This window comes from Elaeis guineensis, chromosome 4, assembly GCF_000442705.2.
Source record: "Elaeis guineensis isolate ETL-2024a chromosome 4, EG11, whole genome shotgun sequence".
Lineage (NCBI taxonomy): Eukaryota > Viridiplantae > Streptophyta > Magnoliopsida > Arecales > Arecaceae > Elaeis > Elaeis guineensis.
In genome coordinates, this window is record NC_025996.2 from 130,561,132 (window position 1) to 130,573,309 (window position 12,178).

A 12,178-nucleotide genomic window follows, 5' to 3' on the forward strand; every position below is an offset into this window, starting at 1 on the left:
GAAAATTTAGTATCGCATTCTTCCTAAGCTATTCGTGTAAGAAAAAACCAAGCTTGCTCAGACATTCGATCGATTCGATCATATACAATACATGATTGGTGATCGATGCCCCTTCTCTTATTTGAGCATTGAAGATAGCATAATTAGTTTTGTGTCGCTCAATATCGTCGGGGATGCCAAAGGATTCATTTAATACTTGCAATATTTTCTCTAACTGAGCATCTTCAAACTTATGACTAAATTCATCGTTCATCGCAGCCAACATAATGCAACACACTATAGTACAATCGTTGAGCAACTTTTAATAAGTGTCTCGCATCGTACCACGTGCATTCAGGATAGGCTCCCTCGGTATCGGATCTGCAAGGACGTATAAGATTTGCTCATGCTCTAGGACTATCTTCAATTTTTGATACCAGCTATCAAAATTAGGTCTCATCAACTTATCACTATCCAACAGTGATCGAGCGACAAGATGGTGGCCATAACTGCATAAAAGGAAAATCAAAAGATGAATTAGTATATGAATTATTAAGCCTAAAGACTTAAATTTTAGTCTAAAGATTCTTCCACTATTTTATACAAATTGGTAGCCTCTACCTCCAATTCAAAGAATTATCTTAATTTTTTAGCGGGTACTAGAATCCACACTGACTGCACATGGGTCCGACTTTAGCCGGCCAATCCATGTACATCTATGGATAGGTTCTTAACCAATTATTTTTTTAAATAACTTTTAGTAAATAATTTTATCTCAGATTCTTTTTTAGTAAGCTTTGGCCTTCACTGAAAAGTCTGATTAGGTCCAACCATTAACATGACCATACTTAGTACATCTAACTAACGAATGATTAGGTCCAACTTTGATTGGCCAATCTGACCATCCATCAGAGAGACAAAACTGAGTTATCATATTATGAATGATAATTTCAATAGCAGATAAGTATCAGGCCTTTGGGTCTTCAATGAATATCAGACTAATGGATCCATTATCACTTAACTTATTGGAAGGCTATGATCTAGTTATCTCCATAACTATTTTATTTTATGGATCTAATAATTTAGAAGATTTGGTTAACACATTTTAAGAGAAGAGATTAACCAGCTAATCATAATCCTTCTATTGATTTCACTCAGTCAGATCAAAGAAAACTAGATACAAGCCAGTCCAGAGGTACCTAAATCAGTCATACTAATTTTCTTAATGATATGGGTCAACTCAAATTACTTAGCGATCTAATCAAAATATAATTTATCATGTTGGCCAGATAAGTGAGATCGATGGGAGGGATATGCCATTAACTCGCCATAGACTCAATCTAGATGAGTAGCTTCTAATTAATGATCACCAATCAAGACTGCCAAACTTATCTTAGATACCAACTGGTTAATTGTTTCGATTTGATCAGCATAATGACTCAGACTCGACCACTGAGCCACAATCAAGATCTATCTGGTCTAATCAAAGACATGAACTTGATCAACTACAACTATTGTATTGGATCTAAAATATTCTGATTTAATCTATTTAAACTTTTGATTAGATTTAATCAATTTTTTTATTTAGTCATTTAATTTTAATCTTAGGTCTAACCGAATTAAGAGGACCTGATTTGAGCTAATCCATGTCTCCATATTTTATGTGATGTCATTAGATCTTTAATTCATAATTCTAGATCTAAATAATTCAACCCTCAATTCATAATTAAGTGTGTAATCAACATGGGTTTAGGTTGGATTTAAAATAATTTTAATTTATAAATATTTTATATCATTTTATGCAAAATCTTTCTATTCTAAAACTTAGTCGGCTCACCCTTGGACTGAGTTGGCTCACTACAGTGGATCGATTAGGTCTGCGACTTAGTCGACTCACTGTAAATGAACAGTAACCTGTTTCATCCACCTGCTGCAGCTGGATCGGCTCAGTTAGAAATAGAGTCGACTAAACCAGGGGACTGAGTCGTCTCACTTCAAAATTGAGTCAGCTTAGTAGGTGTGCTAGTAACTTTTGCAAAATTTTAGTTTTGAAAAATTTTACATAAACAAAAATAAAATCAATCATAAACAAATTTCTAAATCTAATCTAAACTTTTTTATAATTTTAAATTTTATTTTTTATGATTAAAATAATTTTAATCATAAAAATTAGATATTTTATTTTTCATACAATTTGTATCACATACAACAAAATCTAGAATTTTTAGATATAGAGTTTTACAGAAAAGTAAGTTTTTTCTTTCACATTCTTCATCATGGGATGTAATCATATGACACCTCTATATGCCATAAGAGCACCCCATCAAATAAAAAGAGAGGGTCTTTAAATCCTTCTTGCTCTTATGACTGGATGACCTGGTGATAAACCCAATCGGAGTACTTGCTACTAGGATCATCTAATCTAATCATATCATATATGAGATAGATCAAAATCAAATCTGATCATGAAAATTATTTAGATCTAATTTAAATAATAAAAATCAGATCTGTACATGCATATATATCATATCATAACGAACTTAAGCTCTGATACTACTGTAAGAAACCAACAGACGTTTCAAGTATGCTTTTCAAAAATTTTAAAATGAAAAAAGATCAGATTAAACTATTTAATTTAATAAACATGCTTTAGATCTAATCTTGAATGTTTAGTCTAGGATCTATAACATATTATATTGCATATATGAGATCTAAAAATAAAAATCTGCATGCATGATCATATCAAATATGCAATGGTAGATTACATTTACACCATAGATCATATCTATAATAAATATGAGTTCAAAACTCATCACCTGAGTACAGATAGCAGATCATTGCATCTGAATATCATGGTCTTACTGGTTGCTCGTAGCCGCACAGAATGTCCGATCTCTATGGATCGTCCACTCGAAGCCTTATGTTGATCAATCTCTCCGGGAGTGCTAGCTCAAGCGAAGATCCTATTGATGACTGATCTGCACCTCTCTTCGAATCTCTCGAACTCTTTCAAAACTGAAGACAGATAAGGAGGAAGATGTGGTGATAGAAAAGAGGAAAGAGAACTATTTTCTCTCTTAGTTTTTTCCTCACCCAAAACCCTAGATTTGATCTAAGTATCTCACCCTAGAGGAGTCAGCTCTCCTTTATGCACACACGCCAAAATAAAGCAGCGCCCCCCCCAAAACCTCATGCCAAAGAGAAACCCTAACTCATGATGAATGATCATCTAAATTTTGTCCCACAAAACTCAAGGGTTTTTAAAATTGGCATGGAGATGAGGATAAGACCTAGTTCAAATCAAATTTGAACTAAGATAAAGATCAAGTTTCAAATTGAATTCAAATCCAATTTGAATTCAAATTAAACCAGATTTTATCCTCATCCATTAGGGTGTGGAGAAGGAATGAAAGCTTTGAATTAGCCTGGAGAAACTTCATGCAAATTCTGAATTTGCATGGAGGAGACATGGGTGGTCGGTGCTAGGAAGAGTCTAATGAAATTTGGACTCTAGGATTTTATCCATTTAGATCTCCATCCTAATCAAATTAGATTAGACTCAATAAGATAACAGAATCTAATCTAATTAGGTACCATATGAACTAGATTAAATCCTAATCAAATCAAAATTTAGTCGAGTCTAAGTCCTAATCAAATCAAGAATCAATCACCTTTAGCGATTAGGTCATCTCATAACCTAATCGGGTCAAATCTAATTGAATCTAATTCAATCAAACTTGAATCAAACCATATTGCTCAATAAAATTGAGCTAATCAGTAATCTAATTGCTAATCAATCCTCTTCTAATTTACTAACCCTTAGAGAATTAATTTATCACAATTTTTGCAAAAGACTAACCATCAATTATATGGATGATTATACCCTTGAACGATTCTCAATCGTTGATCAGCCACTTGATCAAATAATAATTTTTTTTAAGTGTAAGTCCATAGGTTCGAACCTAACCTAACAGTACAGAAATAAATTTTTGTACTAATCGATGTAACTATCTAGCAATGGTACTCGATGTTCGGATAGGCCAAATATTTGCAAAGCAATATTCAAGAACCCTGGACTATGGTTATCATATAATTCATCCTTTTGACCCTCAGCACTTAAGATGACTTAGAGTTAAACTGTCAACTCATAATTAGTATATCCATAATATTTCTCAACTTTATAAATCCTATGACTCTGATAAGGACTATCCTGATCAAGGTTTTGCTGAATTGAAATACAATGTAGTACTAACTTCTGAAACCAGGAGCGGTCCATCCCATCTTGACTCATATACTGACTTAACAAGTACTTGACTGTGCTTAAAATTTTTTTATCACTAAATTAAAATTTTAAATAGTCTGACATCAAAATATAGTAGATTGCTTATAAGTCATCATGGTGATCTCAGGTCAGAGGGATACTTATACTTATATTCTTTACGAGCAACTCTTGACAGTAGAGTGCTCCATAGTTGGATCATGTTCAGTGAGATGTACTCCTATATCTCATCTGTATGCCATATCAGTGTCTTTACACTCCTTGATTAAGAGGACAATCAACCCATATGGCACACAATGACCTACACTTGAGATAGCTATCATCCTAATAATAGCATATTATTTGGTCACGAATAATTTAAAGACTAAACGATAAATTCTTCTTTAATGATCAAAATAGTCCTAAAGATTTCATCACAATATAGGAGTTCAAAAAAAAGATGCACAACTTGTAATGAAAAAGCCAAATAACTTTTATTATGAACAATTCATATTCAATTACATATAATGAGCACAACCGTCAACAGGCTGATGATTAGCTTTGAAACATAATTTCCAACAGGTACTCCAGCACCAAATTCAGATAGTCATACTGATTAACCTTAATAGCATGGGTTAGCTCGAATCATCAGGCAACCTAATTCAAAATTTAATTGACCAAGTTAGCCAAGTAAGTGAGATCGATGGGAGGATCTGTCAAGACTTGCTTTAGACACTATCGAAATGATCAGGTAAGCAAACTACCAATTAAAAACTATCGATTGAATTGCCAAACTTATCTTAGATACTAATTTATCAACAAGAATTGATCAGGTCAGTCTATTGATCCAAGCCCTAACCACTGAGCTACGATCAGATCCATTTGATAAAATCAAAATATAGACTTTGACCAAGCTATAACTATTGAGATTGATTTAAAAAAATCTTGATCTAATCTAATTTAACTCTCAATTAGATTTAATCTATTTCTCAATTTAGTCCAAATTCAATTCTAATCCTAGGTCTAATCCAATTAAATAACCTGATTCGATTCTAATCCTTGGTTTATGAGGTGTTTTAAGATCTTCAATTCTCAAATCTAGATCTTTTGATTTTTATATCTTAATTATCAATTAATTATATAAAATTTTGTATTGAAACTATTTTAATTTGTAAAATTGTTCTATAATTTTTTTTTTAGATTATGAAACTTATTTTTAGATCTGAATATTTTACATAAATCAAAAAAAAATTAATCATAAATTTTTTAGATCTAATCTAAACATATTTATGATCAGAATAATTTTAAAAAGTTTTTTTTTCACTATTCTTCTTCAAGAGATTTAATCATAGCGGCACCCCTACACGTGATAAAAGGATCCATCGATTGGGTAAGAGAGGAATTTTAATCTCTGCTATCTCTTATGATCGGACGGTCATGGTGATAAACTCAATCCGAGTACTTAGCTACTAAGAATAATTCTATATTACATATCATATATATATATATATATATATATATATATATATATATATATATATATATATATATATATAATTGATTCATATCATATTCATAATATGACAGCATGCAGAATTTTTATCTAATCTAATTAGATCATTGCATGACGTCACAATTATTTCAGATCTGAGCCTAAAATTTATACAGCATATAAAACACCTAATTTAGATCTGAAATAACATAGAAATCTATTCAAAAAATTGATATGAATGCATAGAAAAATTTTGGTTAGATGGAAATCAAAATAAGTGCGGAGATCTATCCAAAATCAGATTTGAAAATCTGTCAAAACAAATTTAGATCTGAACCTGTTTAAATACAAATTTCATGACCAAAAAATATCCACAAAAATCTATTCAAAACATATTTAAATCATGTTATAATCAGGTCCTAAGTTGAATAGAAAAATCTGCAAGAAAAATTTTGTTAAAATAGATTTTTAACAGGTCATGTTTAGGGGCTGATTTAATCCAAAAATTTGATCAAAACTAGATCAAAAAAAATCCTATAATTAAGTTGAAACCTGATTAGATCTCATCTAAAAAAATTTGGTCACATACTAGATCAGGAAATAATAGAAAAATATTTCTATGCACTCATATCTTCAATCTAACTTTGATATTAGTTGAAGAAAAAATGTCCGATCAGATAGGATGCCAGGAAGAAAGAGAACAGATTTTAAATTTAAAATTTTTCATAACTCTTGAAAAGTTACCTTGATGTGTAGTGAAAAAATAATTAAGGTTGATTGATTCCTGAAGATCATTGCTTCGCGAGATCCAAATATGCAGATCCTCTACTTCACATGCATGCCAGGCACTGTAGGAGAGAGGGATGAAGACCCAAGTGTCGCTTCTTCAGAAGCGAAGCAGGAGAGAGCCTTGAGATCTGATCTCAACGTGAGGGAGGCTAGAGAAGGCTTGATCACACTTGAAAGAAAGGACTCCATGCCATGAGGGGATCACACCAAGAGGTGCACATGCCTAGGAGGTCTCACGCCCAGGAGGTGCTCTCACCCAAGAGTAATCTGCCTCTACTCCTTTCCATGCTCCTTAAATAGATTTGGATGTCCAAAACCTAGTCAGACTCTTCATGGATTAGGACACTATGAGTTTGAATCAAATCCAAACTTTCCTAATCCATAAGGAGTCCCAAAGGCAAAAGGAGAGGTGCCACCTTGCACCCCTCCCATCTCATCAAGCATGCACAAGGAGTTGGGGCATGAAAACCAGTGCCCCACCACATCTTTGGTTGGCCCAAAAGAGAGAGAGTCCCAGAAAAACATAGCTTAGTGTACCAAATCTAATTTGATTCAGATTTAGATTCAATTCGAATCCAATTCGAATCTGATTCGAACCAAATTTTAAAAGATTGTTAATTCTAATCTAATTAGGATTCAGGTTCAAGTTCAACTTAGATAACTAACCCAATTAGCCTTAATTAAATCAGATCCAATTAAATCAGATCTAATCCAAAATAATTATGACTTGAGTCCAATCTCTTAAAATTTTTTGGATCATAGATTTGATCAAACTCATCTCTGAAATTAAACCTGCATCTCATGTCCAGTGCTAGCTAGACATAGTCAGTATTTAATTCTGTATGATTTATAACTTAATTCTCAATTAAGTAAATCTATTTATTCAATCAAGTCTCATACTTCAAAATAAATGTTAGATCAATTCTTTTTTACGTTGCTTGACTTTGTGCGTGACTCCATAAGTTCGAATACTAAGACAGTAGTATAAGAACTATTTTCTATACTAATCAAAATAATCATCTAATAATGATATCCAATGTTCGGATAGATTGAATAATTATAAAGTAATATTCAAGAACCTAGGCTTATGGTTATCATATAATTCATCCCTTTGACCCTAATGCTCAGGATGATCTAAGGTTAAACTATCAATCCTGGATGAGTCATCCACATTGCATTTCAATTTTTCTCAAATTTTATGACAGATCATAAGAATTATCCTAGCCAAGGTTTTATTGGATTGAAAAACAGTGATGTATTAACCCCTGTAATCCAGAAGGATCAATCCCATCTTGACTCACACACCGACTTCATAAGTACTTGACTGTATCTCACAGTCTTCCATCATTGTATTAGAAATACAGGTAGTCCGGCACTAAAGCACAATGAGTTGCTTGCAAGTTACCGTGATAATCTCATGTCAGAGGGACACTTATGCCCATATCCTTCACGAGCTGTTCTTAATAGTAGAGTACTCCGTAGGTGAGTCATTGTTCGATAATAATGTACTTCTATATCTCACCTGTATGCTATAACATTGTCTCCACACTCCTTGGTTAAGAGAACAACTAATCCATAGGTACACAATGACCTATATGAAGAAAATAGAGATAGTTCCATGCATGCAATTTTAAAATTTTACAGCGAAATCTAGTTAGATTAAACAATTGAATCTAAACTACATATAAGATATCTGATCTAAACTATCATGCCATAATCTATTACATGATTTAAGATATAATTAAAATATAAAAATAAATAAAAATTTATATCAATCACTTCGATGTCCTAGATCAGATCTAACTATTAGATCTGATCTGATTTGATCTAATGAGTTTAGAACCCATGATCTTTGCATGGGTCGATGAACATCACTTATGATCACATGGATCTGAGGTCTTGCTCGATGTCGTGCAGCTGTATAGGATGTTTGGTCTCTATGGATCGTCCACACGAAGTCCTCATCACGATCAGCCTTCTCGAGAGTACTAGCTCGCGTAAAGATTATCTGATGGTGGATCTGATCTGATCTCTATCTTCGAACAACTCGAACCTTTTCGATACTGAAGATAGATCAAAGGAGGATATAGGCAATGGAAGAAAGGAAGAGAAACACCTTTCTCTGCTTTGGATTCCTCTCTCTCAAAAACCCTCATTGCCAAGACCCAAATCGCTCACCCAAGAGGAGATAGATCTCCTCCAAATTTCACACACCAACAAGTTGGCAGACCACCCAAAAATTCTTACCCCCCCAATAGAGGTTCATCCCCTCTATCTCACAAGTTTCTCATGGTGGAAAAACATCAGCCATCAGCACACAAAACTAAAGGATTTTTATGGATGTTGATTAAGAGAAGATTGGATGGGATGTGGACTCGTTTGAGTTCAAATTCAAAATCATTTTGAATTCAAACTTAACTGATCCGATCCATATCCAATCCCAATTCAAAGAAGAGCCGAAAAATGTAAATGGCATGGAAAAATACTGGGAGCACTTTCTTTTGTCGCACAAAAAGGAGTCCTTCATAAGGTGGCCTATTGGGATGGATTAGGATAGGAATTAGGGTTTCAAATTCAAACCTTTTGAATTTAAATTAAAATCAATCAAACCCTATCCATAGTGAGTGACAACATGAAAATTTATTGGTGTTTTCCTTATGTACAAACTAGCTTTGTGCGTTGAGAATTGTTGTGGAGAAAATAGATAGGTGCAAGGGAGTTTTTTTTTTGTTTGAAATCAAACTTAAATTCGAAATTCAAGTTGATTTCAAATTCAATTTAAGTTTGATCCAATCAAACTCTATCTGATTAGATGTGATTAACTCAATCTAACTTGATTCTAATTCAATTAAGAATTAATTGGATCCAAGTCCTGATCAAATTAGGGCTTAATCTTCTTTAGTGATTAAGTCATCCTATAATCTAATCAAGTTTGATCTAATTGATTCCAATTCAATTAAACTTGATCCAAACTTTTATATTTAATCAAATTGAACTAATCAGTAATCTAATTGTTAATTAAATCTTCTAAATTTTACTAACTTTTAATGAATAATTTTATTGCAACTATTGCACAAGATTAATCATCAATCGTATTGACGATTTTATCCTCGAATGATTCTCAATCATCGATCAGTCATATGATCAGAGAGAAACTTCTAATATGTGTGATCCCATAGATTTGAACCTAAGTTAATAGTACAAGAATAAATTTTTATATCAATCGAAGTGATCATCTAGCAATGATATCGACGTCCGGATAGGCTGAAAGTATGCAAAGCAACATCCAAGAATCTATTAGCATATGATTACTGTATAATTTATTCTTTTGATCCTAATACTCAGGATGATTTAGAGTTAAACTATCAACTCATGATTAGTACATCTTTATTGTGTCTCAATCTAATAAATTCTGTGACTATTCACAAGGATTGCTCTGGTCAAGATTTTACTAAATTAAAATACATTGAAGCATTATCTCCAACATCTTAAAGTGGTCAATCTCATTTTGACTCACACACCAACTTCGCAAGTCTTGACTGTGCCTAAGAATCTTTCATCACGAAATTAAAAATTTAGATAATCTGATATTAAAGTACAGTGAGTGGCTTATAAGTCACCATGGTGATCTCAGATTGAAAGGATACTTATATCCATATCATTTCGGAGCTTCTCTTGATAGCAGAGTGCTCCAAAATTGATTACATTCAATAAAATATACTCTTATATTTTATCTGCATGCCATACCTGTATCTCCACACTCTTTGGTTAAGGGTATGACCAATCTATACGGCATACAACGACTTACACTTGATACAATTATCATCCTAATAATAATGTATCGTTTGATCGTGAATAAGTTTAAGAACTATATGATAAATTCTTCTTTATCATTTAAAAGCAGTTCTAAGGATATTCATCATAACATAGGAGTTCAAACATGGAAGATGAACAAACTTTATGATAAACAAAGCCAAATAATTTTTATTATTGAATAATTCATATATAATTATAATAAAAACTCAATCATCTACAAGTTAGATGATTAGTTTTCGGATATATTTTTCAACACTATACTCAATAAACGTTATTATTCTTATTAATAACGTATCATTTGGTCACGAATAAATTTAAGAACTATTCGATAAATCCTCCTTTATCGATTATATTATAGTTCTAAAGACTTCATCATAACACGAGCTCAAAAAAAGATGCACATTTATGATAAACTTATCAAAAATAACTTTTATTCATTAACAATTCATATACAAATTACAAAGAGCACAATCATCTACAGATAGACAATTAGCTTTAAGATATATTTTTCAATAACTCTCACTTGGACTAAAGCTAATCAGGATTGTATCTAATACCCATCTTCTACTTGTGGTCATCGAATTTTTTTATCCCGAGAGCTTTAGAAATCCGTATCATCTACATAAAATATCATAAGTAGATTTGTACGCAAATGATGAAGGAAGGACAATACTGTAGAAAAAATCAATTTATAAAAAAATAATCAAACCAATCAACCATACCCTTGGAGCTTGCTTGAGACTATAGAGAGCACCATAAAGTTTGCACACATATGATGGATGATCAGAATCTATGAAGTCCAGTGATTATTCCGTGTATACAGGCTCTTTAAGAAAACCATGAAGAAAGGTGTTGGGGGATACCCACCGACCGACCGACCGTCTGTCGGAGGGCCCGACCGACTGGCAACCCGACCGTCTGGCAACCCGACCGACGTACTATCGGAGGGCCCGACCTGGCAGCCCGGCCGACTAACCGACGACCCGACGGACGACTCTGCCTGGCCGATCATAAGTCGGGCGACAGGCCGACGGACGCCATCAGCGGCTAACTGCGGCCATTCCACGGTCCATTCCCGACCGACTAAACCCAGAGGTCCGTTAGCCGACCCACATGAAGCTCGCCGACCGACGGAGGAGTCCGACCCCACTCTGCTGGCCACCGACCCTGGGTCGGCCGACTCCACCAACCGCCGTACGGCCGCCAGACGTTGTCAGCTCTGACACGGACATGCGGCACAGTTACCTAGGGGCATTGTCCCGCCGAGAACCGGGTCAACCCTGGTGATTAGACGGCTACACGGCGACGTGACATTTTCACGACGGCTCTGACAGCCTACAGTGAGTTGACAGTTCCTCACTTGTCCGCGCCATTAATGATGGCGCCATACCGTGCTCCACTATATATACCGGGGAAGGCAACAGTGCAAGGGATCGATCCGCCCGTCTCTCCCACATACGCAGGCTCGCCCCTCTCTCTCTCTCTCTCTCTCCCTCTCAGAGCTCTCTGTCTGCATTTCACTGTTGCCCAGTCACCTCTCTGACTTGACCGTCGGAGGGTCCCCACCGGAGCCGCCTCCGGTCAGTGCGGACTTCCTTTTGCAGGTGCACGCTTCCCGGCGATCGGGCGACGAGGCGATTGGCCGCAACAGATTGGCGCGCCAGGTAGGGGTCAGCATGACAAAGACAAGAGCTCAACGATCGAGAATCACTGGGTCGGCAAGGCGTTCTTCCCGCCGGGAAGAAGCCTCCCCGCCCCCACCGGCGGCGGAGCCTAGCTCTCCGCACCCCGCAGTAACCACGGAGGCCCAGATTGCGGCCATCGTGCGGCAGATGACCGTGCTG